Consider the following 11,948-nt stretch of genomic DNA (forward strand, 5'->3'; position numbering starts at 1 on the left):
CCCTATTTAGAAGGTAAGAGCCTCCAAGAGGTTTTGGAACCTGCTCAGTCTGATCCATCTGGTGCCAGCTGAATTCTAGGCATGGAAAACACTAGGTTAAGGTGGCAGAATTTTATTCCCTCTGTGGGATTTTGTCCCGTAGAATCACAGGGGCCTTAGTGTTTGTCATTTTCGTTTTACCTTTTCCTCCATCCCTCCTTCCTTTCTCTTCATCTCTTACTTCTTTTGTCCTTTCTCCTGTTCACCTGCCACCACCAGGAGTGGTGTGTGTGTGTGTGTGTGTGTGTTGCTGGGGGTGCTCTTCACCTCCCCTTGTGGGAAGTTGATCCAAAACTGTGGGGTTGAAATAGTGCTTGAACTCCAATGACACTAGATGCTGCCATCCTGTGGCTTAGCATTAGTGTCTGGGATGATTGGGGCAAGATCTCAACCTCCCCGCAACCCACTTCACTGCTGGCAGAATCCCTCCTGCCCCCCCTGCTAGAGCCGCCTCCCTGCCCAACCTGGGTGGGGGTGGAGAAGAGGGTTCTGATAACTTGAGCTGTGGTTTGGAGGTAGAACAGCTGTCAAGGGTACTGAGGGGGAGGTAGCAGGAGCTCACCCTACAAGGTGGTGGGTTGGCACTGGAGGTTACTAGAAAGGACAAGAAGACTCCATTCTGGGGTTCAGGAGGTGAATTCATCCCTCAGTGGTGGGCAGGTAGTCAGTTTAAATACTGCTGGTTCCAGGTGCCCTTAATTCCCCCTGATTCCTCGGGGCGTTTGAGTCTTTGACAGGTTCTCGTTCCCTTGCAGCAGGAGGACGTCATGGCCAGAGTGATGCACCAGCTCCGCATCATCCGGCACTTGTGCCAGGTGCCTTAGACACTGCAGGGGCTGTGCCTCTGAGGCCATCAGCAACTCCCGCTCCCTGCTGCAGGTACTGCTCTGGCTCACTGTAAATGGGGAGCTAGTGGAAGGGGAAATGGAGCCCCCTGGCACTCAGTAAAAGGGAAAGTGGTGGATTCTCCATCTCTTGATGTCATTTCATGAAGACTAGATGCCTTTCTGGAATGTGTGTGCCCAAAAAGTACCTATTGTACTATACAGGAAGCCTATGATATGCAGGGGGTTAGATGAGATGTTCTAAAGGTCTCTTCTGGCCATAAAGTGTAGTAATTTTGGAAACACTGAGTGTAGCATTGGGAGCAGCCTCTGATGCTTTACTGTCTAGCCGGCTTGCTTCCTAGAATGAAGACGCATCGAGTGGGGTGATCCACAGAGAGTAGCTGAAACCTTCAAAGTGTCAGGCCAGCAGCAGGACATTAGCACTTCAGGGGATGGGTGGGTGTGGCAGTGACATCACAAAGGCCTTTTGCAGTGTAGTAGTTCCGGGGTGGGGCTCGTCCCTTCCTGGGGTACCTGGGAGCCAGGCCGCCCCGCTACAAAGCGAATAACAGTCTAGGGCCCAGACCTTTGGGTAGGGGCTGAGCACACAATTAGCAGTTCGGCGCTCAGGCCTTTGTGCAGGGACTGAGCACACAATCAACAGTTCAGAGTTCAGGCCCTTATGCAGGGACTGAGCACACAATCAACAGCTCCGGCCCTGGGTCAGGGCGGGGAACAAACCAGTAGTCAGTCAGCGGCCCAGGCCTTGTAGCAGGAGCTGGGTCAGTTTGGGTTAGCCCAGGCCCTAGGTCAGGGCGGGGCAGCAAACCAATCGTCAGTCAGAGGCCCAGGCCCCTTGGACAAGGAGGAGGAGAGACTGCCACCCAGCACGGGGTGGCAGGGGGGAACACAGGCCCACCCACTCCACTGTGTTCCAGCCCGGGGCCCTATCCGCAGCAGTCCGTCTGCCGCGCAGTCAGTGGGGATCCTGACCGCAACACACTGACATGGGTTCGGGGTCTGCTATCCCCGGGCCACTTCCCATCTCCTCCTCCATGGGTACCTGTTCCTCCTGAGTTCCGTCTGCTGGGTCGCAGATCATGGGCTGCTCCGGGCCCCGAGCAGCGGGTAGGTCTGTCACTCCCTCTGGGCCCTTGGCGGGGGGAAGCTCAGACCGTTCCTCAGGATACCGGGCTCTCGGCAGGCTCAGGTCCGCGGGAGCTCGGGCACCAGCGTCTGTCCTCTCTCGCTGCCGGCCAGCTACTGAGCGCTGTGGCTTGGCCTTTATACTTCCTGTCCCGCCCCTTGACTTCCGGGGGGTGGGGACAGGCCGCGGTGGCCTTGACTTCCTGGGGCGCCTGGGAGCCAGGCCGCCCCGCTACATGCAGTATCTCAGCGTATTGGTCAAAGGTGTTAGGGAGGTGGTGACCTCAGAGAGAGATGCTGACATCAGTCAGGGGCGCAGGGCCAGGGAAACCTCAGAGACCCCTGTGGCTTTGCTTTAGCAAGTCTCCTTCTCGAGGTCTCTCTTTGAGGACTGAGAGAGTATTAGGGTTCACGTATGTGAGTGAGAGCAGGAGCCTCTTTCGAGTTTTCTCCTTCCCTTTTACTGATTTTACTAGAAAACAGACGTCCCTGTTTAGAAGGTAAGAGCCTCCAAGAGGTTTTTGAACCTGCTCAGTCTGATCCACCTGGTGCCCGTTGAATTCTAGGCATGGAAAACACTAGTTCAAGGTGACAGAATTTTGTAGTCCACACGGGATTTTGTCCCGTGGAATCACTGGGGACATTAGGGTTTGTCCTTTTCGTTTTACCTTTTCCACCATCCCTCCTTCCTTTCTCTTCATCTCTTACTTCTTTTGTCCTTTCTCCTGTTCCCCTCCCACCACCAGGAGTGGTGTGTGTGTGTGTGTGTGTGTGTGTGTGTGTGTGTGTGTGTGTTGCTGGGGATGATCTTCACCTCCTCTTGTGGGAAGTTCATCCAAAACTGTGGGGTTGAAATAGTGCTTGGACTCCACAGACACTAGATGCTGCCATCCTGTGGCTTAGCGTTAGTGTCTCGGATGACTTGGGCAAGATCTCAACCTCCCCGCAACCCACTTCACTGCTGCCAGAATCCCTCCTGCCCCCACTGCTAGACCCGCCTCCCAGCCCAACCTTGGTGGAGGTCTAGAAGAGGTTTCTGATGACTTAAGCTGTGGTTTGGAGGTGGAACAGCTGTCAAGGACACTGAGGGGGAGGTAGCAGGAGCTCACCCTAGAAGGAGGGGGATTGGCACTGGAGGTTACTAGAAAGGACAAGAAGACTCCATTCTGGGATTCAGGAGGTGAATTCATCCCTCGGTGTTGGGCAGGTGCTGAGTGGAAATACTGCTGGTTCCAGGTGCCCTTAATTCCCCCTGATTCCTCGGGGCGTTTGAGTCTGACAGGTTCTCATTCCCTTGCAGCAGGAGGGCGTCACGGCCAAAGTGAGGCACCAGCTCCGCATCATCCATCACTTGCGCCAGGTGCCTGAGACACTGCAGGGGTTGTGCCTCTGAGGCCTTCAGCAACTCCCGCTCCCTGTTGCAGGTACTGCTCTGGCTCACTGTAAATGGGGAGCTAGTGGAAGGGGAAATGGAGCCCCCTGGCACTCAGTGAAAGGGAAAGTGGTGGATTCTCCATCTCTTGAAGTCATTGAATGAAACTAGATGCCTTTCTGGAATGTTTGTGCCCAAAAAGTAACTATTGTCCTATACAGGAAGCCTATGATATGCAGGGGGTTAGATGAGATGCTCTAAAGGTCTCTTCTGGCCATAAAGTGTATTAATTTTGGAAACACTGAGTGTAGCATTGGGAGCAGCCTCTAATGTTTTACTGTCTAACCGGCTTGCTTCCTAGAATGAAGACGCATTGAGTGGGGTGATCCACAGAGAGTAGCTCAAACCTTCAAAATGTCAGGCCAGCAGCAGGATATTAGCACTTCAGGGGATGGGTGGGTGTGGCAGTGACATCACAAAGGCCTTTTGCAGGAGCTCAGCCTATTGGTCAAAGTTGTTAGGGAGGTGGTGACCTCAGAGAGAGATGCTCACATCAGCCAGGCAAAACAGGGGCGCAGGGCCAGGGAAACCTCAGAGACCCCTGTGGCTTTGCTTCAGCAAGTCTCCTTCTCGAGCTCTCTTTGAGGACTGAGAGAGTATTAGGGTTCACATATGTGAGTGTGAGCAGGAGCCTCTTTCAAGTTTTCTCCTTTCCTTTTACCCATTTTACTAGAAAACAGAAGTCCCTGTTGAGAAAGTAAGTGCCTCGGAGAGGTTTGTAACCTGTTCAGTCTGATCCACCTGGTGCCATCTGAATTCTAGGCATGGAAAACACTAGTTTAAGGTGGCAGAATTTTATTCCCTCCCTGGGATTTTGTCCCGTAGAATGACTGGGGATATTAGGAAAACAACAAGGAGTCTGGTGGCACCTTAAAGACTAACAGATTTATTTGGGCATAAGCTTTCGTGAGTAAAAACCTCACTTCTTCGGATGCATAGAGTGAAAGTTACAGATGCAGGCATTATATACTGACACATGGAGAGCAGGGAGTTACTTCACAAGTGGAGAACCAGTGTTGACAGGGCCAATTGAAAAATCAGGGTGGATGTAGTCCACTCCCAATAATAGATGAGGAGGTGTCAATTCCAGGAGAGGAAAAGCTGCTTCTGTAGTGAGCCAGCCACTCCCAGTCCCTATTCAAGCCCAGATTAATGGTGTTGAATTTGCAAATGAATTTTAGTTCTGCTGTTTCTCTTTGAAGTCTGTTTCTGAAGTTTTTTTGTTCAATGATAGTGACTTTTAAATCTGTAATAGAATGACCAGGGAGATTGAAGTGTTCACTTACTGGCTTATGTATGTTACCACTCCTGATGTCCGATTTGTGTCCATTTATTCTTTTGCGGAGGGACTGTCCGGTTTGGCCAATGTACATGGGAGAGGGGCATTGCTGGCACATGATGGCATATATGACATTAGTGGATGTGCAGGTGAATGAGTCCCTGATGGTGTGGCTGATGTGGTTGGGTCCTCTGATGCTGTTGCCAGAGTAGATATGGGGACAGAGTAGGCAACGAGGTTTGCTACGGGGATAGGTTCCTGGGTTGGTGTTTCTGTGGTGTGGTGTGTAGTTGCTGGTGAGTATTTGCTTCAGGTTGGGGGGTTGTCTGTAAGCGAGGACTGGCCTGCCTCCCAAGGTCTGTGAGAGTGAGGGATCATTTTCCAGGATAGGTTGTAGATCGTGGATAATGCGCTGGAGAGGTTTTAGCTGGGGGCTGTATGTGATGGCCAGTGGTGTTCTGTTATTGTTCTTGTTGGGCCTGTCCTGTAGTAGGTGATTTCTGGGTACCCGTCTTGCTCTGTCAATCTGTTTCCTCACTTCCCCAGGTGGGTAGTGTAGTTTTACGAATGCTTGATAAAGATCTTGTAGGTGTTTGTCTCTGTCTGAGGGGTTGGAGCAAATTCGGTTGTATCTTAGGGCTTGGCTGTAGACAATGGATCGTGTGATGTGTCTTGGATGGAAGCCGGAGGCATGTAGGTACGTATAGCGGTCAGTAGGTTTCCGGTATAGGGTGGTGTTTATGTGACCATCACTTATTTGTACTGTAGTGTCCAGGAAGTGGATCTCTTGTGTGGACTGGTCCAGGCTGAGGTTGATGGTGGGGTGGAAATTGTTGAAGTCCAGGTGGAATTCTTCAAGGGCCTCCTTTCCATGGGTCCATATGATGAAGATGTCGTCAATGTAGTGCAAGTAGAGGAGGGGCACTAGGGGACGAGAGCTGAGGAAGCGTTGTTCTAAGTCAGCCATAAAAATGTTGGCATACTGTGGGGCCATGCGAGTACCCATAGCAGTGCCACTGACTTGAAGGTATAAGTTGTCCCCAAATCTGAAGTGGTTGTGGGTGAGGACAAAGTCACAAAGCTCAGCCACCAGGCTTGCTGTGGCCTCATCAGGGATACTGTTCCTGACAGCTTGTAGTCCATCCTCATGTGGAATATTGGTATAAAGTGCTTCTACATGCATCGTGGCCAGGATGGTGTTTCCAAGAAGAACATCAATGCATTGTAGTTTCCTCAGGAAGTTGGTGGTGTCTCGAAGATAGCTGGGAGTGCTGGTAGCATAGGGCCTGAGGAGAGAGGCCAAATAGCCAGATAATCCTGCCGTCAGAGTGCCAATGCCTGAGATGATGGGGCGTCCAGGGTTTCCGGGTTTATGGATCTTGGGTAGCAGATAGAATACCCCTGGTCGGGGTTCTGGGGGTGTGTCCATGTAGATTTGTTCCCGTACTATAGCTGGGAGTTTCTTGAGCAGATGGTGTAGTTTCTTTTGGTATTCCTCAGTGGGATCAGAGGATAGTGGCCTGTAGAATGTGGTCTTGGAGAGTTGCCTGGCAGCCTCCTGTTCATAATCTGACCTGTTCATTATGACTACAGCACGTCCTTTGTCAGCCCCTTTGATGATAATGTCAGAGTTGTTTCTGAGGCTGTGGATGGCATTGCGTTCTGTACGGCTGAGGTTATGGGACAAGTGATGTTGTTTGTCCACAATTTCAGCCTGTGCACGTCTGCGGAAACACTCTATGTAGAGGTCCAGTCTGTCATTTCGACCGTCAGGAGGAGTCCACGCAGAATTCTTCTTTTTGTAGTGTTGGTAGGAGGGTTCCTGTGGGTCAGTGCACTGTTCAGTGGTGCGTTGAAAATATTCCTTGAGTCGGAGACGAGGAAAGTAGGCTTCCAGATCACCGCAGAACTGTATCATGTTCGTGGGGACGGTGGGACAGAAAGAGAGTCCCCGAGATAGGACAGACTCTTCTGCTGGGCTAAGCGTGTGGTTGGAAAGATTGACAATGTTGTTAGATGAGTTGAGGGTACCATTGTTATAGCCCCTAGTGGCAGGTATTAGTTTAGATAACTTACAGTCCTTTTTCCTTTGTAGAGAAGTGAAGTGTGCATTGTAAATGGCTTGTCTCATTTTTGTAAAGTCCAGCCACGTGGAAGTTTGTGTAGAAGGCTGGTATTGTATGAGAGTCTCCAGTTCTGAGAGCTCATTCTTGATCTTCTCCTGTCTGCTGTACAGGATGCTGATCAGGTGGTTCCTCAGTTTCTTTGAGAGAGTGTGTGGCACAATCTCTCACCATACTCAGTGTAGTATGTTGATTGCAATGGATTTTTTACCTTCAGTCCTTTTGGTATGATGTCCATCTGTTTGCATTTGGAGAGGAAGATGATGTCTGTCTGTATCTGTGCAAGTTTTTTGTTGAGGTTGATGGATTTCCACTCCATACGGCTAAATTTAGTGCCTTGCATGGTGTCAAGTATCAGGGGGTAGCCATGTTAGTCTGTATCTACAAAAACAACAAGGAGTCTGGTGGCACCTTAAAGACTAACAGATTTATTTGGGCATAAGCTTTCGTGAGTAAAAACCTCACTTCTTCGGATGCATAGAGTGAAAGTTACAGATGCAGGCATTATATACTGACACATGGAGAGCAGGGAGTTACTTCACAAGTGGAGAACCAGTGTTGACAGAGCCAATTCAAAAATCAGGGTGGATGTAGTCCACTCCCAATAATAGATGAGGAGGTGTCAATTCCAGGAGAGGAAAAGCTGCTTCTGTAGTGAGCCAGCCACTCCCAGTCCCTATTCAAGCCCAGATTAATGGTGTTGAATTTGCAAATGAATTTTAGTTCTGCTGTTTCTCTTTGAAGTCTGTTTCTGAAGTTTTTTTTGTTCAATGATAGTGACTTTTAAATCTGTAATAGAATGACCAGGGAGATTGAAGTGTTCACATACTGGCTTATGTATGTTACCATTCCTGATGTCCGACATGGGGACATTAGGGTTTGTCCTTTTCCTTTTACCTTTTCCTCCATCCCTCCTTCCTTTCTCTTCATCTCTTACTTCTTTTGTCCTTTCTCTTGTTCCCCTCACACCACCAGGAGTGGTGTGTGTGTGTGTGTGTGTGTGTGTGTGTGTGTGTGTGTGTGTGTGTGTGGTGCTGATGGTTCTCTTCTCCTCCCCTTGTGGGGAGTTGATCCAAAACTGTGGGGTTGAAATAGTGCTTGGACTCCACTGACAGTAGATGCTGCCATTGTGACACTTAGCATTAGTGTCTGGGATGACTTGGGTCAAGATCTCAACCTCCCTGCAACCCACTTCACTGCTGTCAGAATCCCTCCTGCACACCCTGTTAGAGCCGCCTCCCAGCCCAACCTGTGTCGGGGTGGAGAAGAGGGTTCTGATGACTTGAGCTGTGGTTTGGAGGTGGAATATCTGTGAAGGGCACTGAGCAGGAGGTAGCAGGAGCTCACCCTACAAGGAGGGGGGTTGGCTCTGGAGGTTTCTAGAAAGGACAAGAAGACTCCATTTTGGGGTTCAGGAGGTGAATTCATCTCTCATTGATGGGCAGGTGCTGGGTGGAAATACTGCTGGTTCCAGGTTCCCTTAATTCCCCCTGATTCCTCGGGGCGTTTGAGTCTCTGACAGGTTCTCGTTCCCTTGCAGCAGGAGGACGTCACGGCCAAAATGATGCACCAGCTCCGCATCATCCTGCACTTACGCCACGTGCCTGAGACACTGCAGGGGCTGCGCCTCTGAGGCCTTCAGGAACTCCCGCTCCCTGCTGCAGGTACTGCTCTGGCTCACTGTAAATGGGGAGCTAGTGGAAGGGGAAATGGAGCCCCCTGGCACTCACTAAAAGGGAAAGTGATGGATTCTCCATCTCTTAATGTCATTTAATTTAGACTAGATACCTTTCTGGAATGTTTGTACCCAAAAAGTAACTATTGTACTATACAGGAAGCCCATGATATGCAGGGGCTTAGATTAGATGCTCTAAAGGTCTCTTCTGGCCATAAAGTGTAGTAATTTTGGAAACACGGAGTGTAGCATTGGGAGCAGCCTCTGATGTTTTATGGTCTAGCCGGCTTGCTTCCTAGAATGAAGACCCATTGAGTGGGGTGATTCACACAGAGTAGCTCAAACCTTCAAAGTGTCAGGCCAGCAGGAGGACATTAGCACTTCAGGGTTTGGTAGGGTCTGGCAGTGATATCACAAAGGCCTTTTGCAGGACGTCAGCTTATTGGTCAAATGTGTTAGGGAGGTGGTGACCTCAGAGAGAGATGCTGACATCAGAGAGAGATGCTGACATGAGGGCCAGGGAAACCTCAGAGACCCCTCTGGCTTTGCTTCAGCAAGTCTCCTCCTTGAGGTCTCTCTTTGAGGAAAGTAAGTGCCTCGGAGAGGTTTGTATCCTGTTCAGTCTGACCCACCTGGTGCCAGCTGAATTCTAAGCATGGAAAACACTAGTTCAAGGTGGCAGAATTTTATTCCCTCCCTGTGATTTTGTCCCGTAGAATCACTGGGGACATTAGTGTTTGTCCTTTTCGTTTTACCTTTTCCTCCCTCCCTCCTTCCTTTCTCTTCATCTCTTACTTCTTTTGTCCTTTCTCCTGTTCCCCTCCCACCACCGGGAGTGGTTTGTGTGTGTGTGTGTGTTTGTGTGTTGCTGGGGGTGCTCTTCACCTCCCTTTGTGGGGAGTTCATCCAAACCTGTGTGGTTGAAATAGTGCTTGGACTCCACTGACACTAGATGCTGCCATCGTGTGGATTAGCATTGGTGTCTGGGATGACTTGGGGCAAGATCTCAACCTCCCCGGAACCCACTTCACTGCTGGCAGAATCCCTCCTGCCACCCCTGCTAGAGCCGCCTCTCTGGCCAACCTGGATGGGGGTGGAGAAGAGGGTTCTGATAACTTGAGCTGTGGTTTGGTGGTGGAACATCTGTCAAGGGTACTGAGAGGGTGGTAGCAGCAGCTCACCCTTCAAGGAGGGGATTTGGCACTGGAGGTTACTAGAAAGGACAAGAAGACTCCATTCTGGGGTTCAGGAGGTGAATTCATCCCTCAGCGGTGGGCAGGTGCTGAGTGGAAATACTGCTGGTTCCCGGTGCCCTTAATTCCCCCTGATTCCTCGGGGCGTTTGAGTCTCTGACAGGTTCTCGTTCCCTTGCAGCAGGAGGACGTCACGGCAAAAGTGATGCACCCGCATCATCCGCCACTTGCGCCAGGTGCCTGAGACACTGCAGGGGTTGTTCCTCTGAGTCTTTCAGCAACTCCCGCTCCCTGCTGCAGGTACTGCTCTGTCTCACTGTAAATGGGGAACTAGTGGAAGGGGAAATGGAGCCCCCTGGCACTCACTAAAAGGGAAAGTGGTGGATTCTCCATCTCTTGATGTCATTGAATGAAGACTAGATGCCTTTCTGGAATGTGTGTGCCCAAAAAGTAACTATTGTACTATACAGGAGGCCTATGATATGCAGGGGCTTAGATGAGATGCTCTAAAGGTCTCTTGTGGCCATAAAGTCTACAAATTTTGGAAACACTGAGTGTAGTATTGGGAGCAGCCTGTGATGTTTTACTGTCTAGCCGGCTTGCTTCCTAGAATGAAGACGCATTGAGTGGGGTGATCCACAGAGAGTACCTGTGTCAAGGCTGTATCCCCACTTTGAAGTTTAGGGTACAAATGTAGGGGCCTGCATGAAAACTTCTAAGCTTAACCACCATCCCAAGGCTAATTTCCTCCCCTGGGTAGCCTTGAGAAACCTTTCACCAATTCCCTGGTGAATACAGATCCAAACCCCTTGGATCTTAAAACAAGGAGAAATAAACCATCCCCCCTCCTTCCTCCCACCAACGTCTGGTGAATACAGATCCAACCCCCTTGGATCTAAAAGAAGGAGAAATTAACCATTCCCCTCCTTCCTCCCACCAACTCCTGGTGAATCAAGATCCAAACTCCTTGGATCTTAAAACAAGGAAAAATCAATCAGGTTCTTAAAAATAAGGCTTTTAATTAAAGAAAAACGTAAAAATCATCTCTGTAAAATCAGTATGGAAATTTACCTTACAGGGTAATCAAACTTAAAGAGCTCAGAGGACTCCCCTCTAGTCTTAGGTTCAAAGTACAGCAAACAAAGATAAACACTCTACTAAAAGGTACATTTACAATTTGAGAAAACAAAGGAAAACTAACACGCCTTGTTTGAAATAGGAGAGACTTGTTTAGAAAGATGTGGAGAACCTGGATTGATGTCTGGTCCCTCTCAGTCCCGAGGGCGAACACCCACACAAACAAAGAACACAAACAAAAGCCTTCCCCTCCCCAAGATTTGAAAGTATCTTGTCCCCTTATTGGTCCTTTAGGTCAGATGCCACCCAGGTTACCTGAGCTTCTTAACCCTTTACAGGGAAAAGGATTTTGGAGTCTCTGGCTAGGAGGATTTTATAGTACTGTACACAGGACAGCTGTTACCCTTCCCTTTATAGTTATGACAACCTCAAACCTTCAAAGTGTCAGGCCAGCAGCAGGACATTAGCACTTCAGGGTTTGGTTGGGTGTGGCAGTGACATCACAAAGGCCTTTTGCAGGATGTCAGCTTATTGGTCAAATGTGTTAGGGAGGTGGTGACTTCAGAGAGAGATGCTGACATCAGCCTGGCAGGACAGGAGCACAGGGCCAGGGAAACCTCAGAGACCCTGTGGCTTTGCTTCAGCAAGTCTCCTTCTCGGGGTCTTTCTTTGAGGACTGAGAGAGTATTAGGGTTCACGTACGTGAGTGCGTGCAGGAGCCTCTTTCGAGTTTTCTCCTTTCCTTTTACTGATTTTACTAGAAAACAGGCGTCCCTGTTTAGAAGGTAAGAGCCTCCAAGAGGTTTTGGCAGCTGCTCAGTCTGATCCACGTGGTGCCAGCTGAATTCTAGGCATGGAAAACAGTAGTTTAAGATGGCAGAATTTTATTCCATCCCTTGGATTTTGTGCCGTAGAATCACTGGGGACATTAGGGTTTGTCCTTTTTGTTTTACCTTTTCCTCCATCCCTCCTTCCTTTCTCTTCATCTCTTACTTCTTTTGTCCTTTCTCCTGTTCCTCGAAAACTGTGGGGTTGAAATAGTGTTTGGACTCCACTAACACTAGATGCTGCCATCCTGTGGCTTAGCATTAGTGTCTGGGATGACTTGGGTCAAGATCTCAACTTCCCCGCAACCCACTTCACTGCTGCCAGAATCC

The 11,948-nt window shown here is 49.7% G+C and overlaps 1 long non-coding RNA gene across 1 annotated transcript; it reads left to right on the top strand.

Annotated features, from left to right (window-relative positions):
- The first annotated feature begins 789 nt into the window (after nt 1–789).
- LOC135977319 (uncharacterized) lies at nt 790–8,504 on the top strand. The gene is made up of 3 exons (XR_010594759.1): nt 790–918; nt 3,313–3,436; nt 8,387–8,504. It is a non-coding gene; the product is annotated as an uncharacterized LOC135977319 (long non-coding RNA).
- The last annotated feature ends 3,444 nt before the right edge of the window (nt 8,505–11,948 follow it).

The sequence above is a fragment of the Chrysemys picta genome, chromosome 24, assembly GCF_011386835.1.
Source record: "Chrysemys picta bellii isolate R12L10 chromosome 24, ASM1138683v2, whole genome shotgun sequence".
Classification (NCBI taxonomy): domain Eukaryota; kingdom Metazoa; phylum Chordata; order Testudines; family Emydidae; genus Chrysemys; species Chrysemys picta.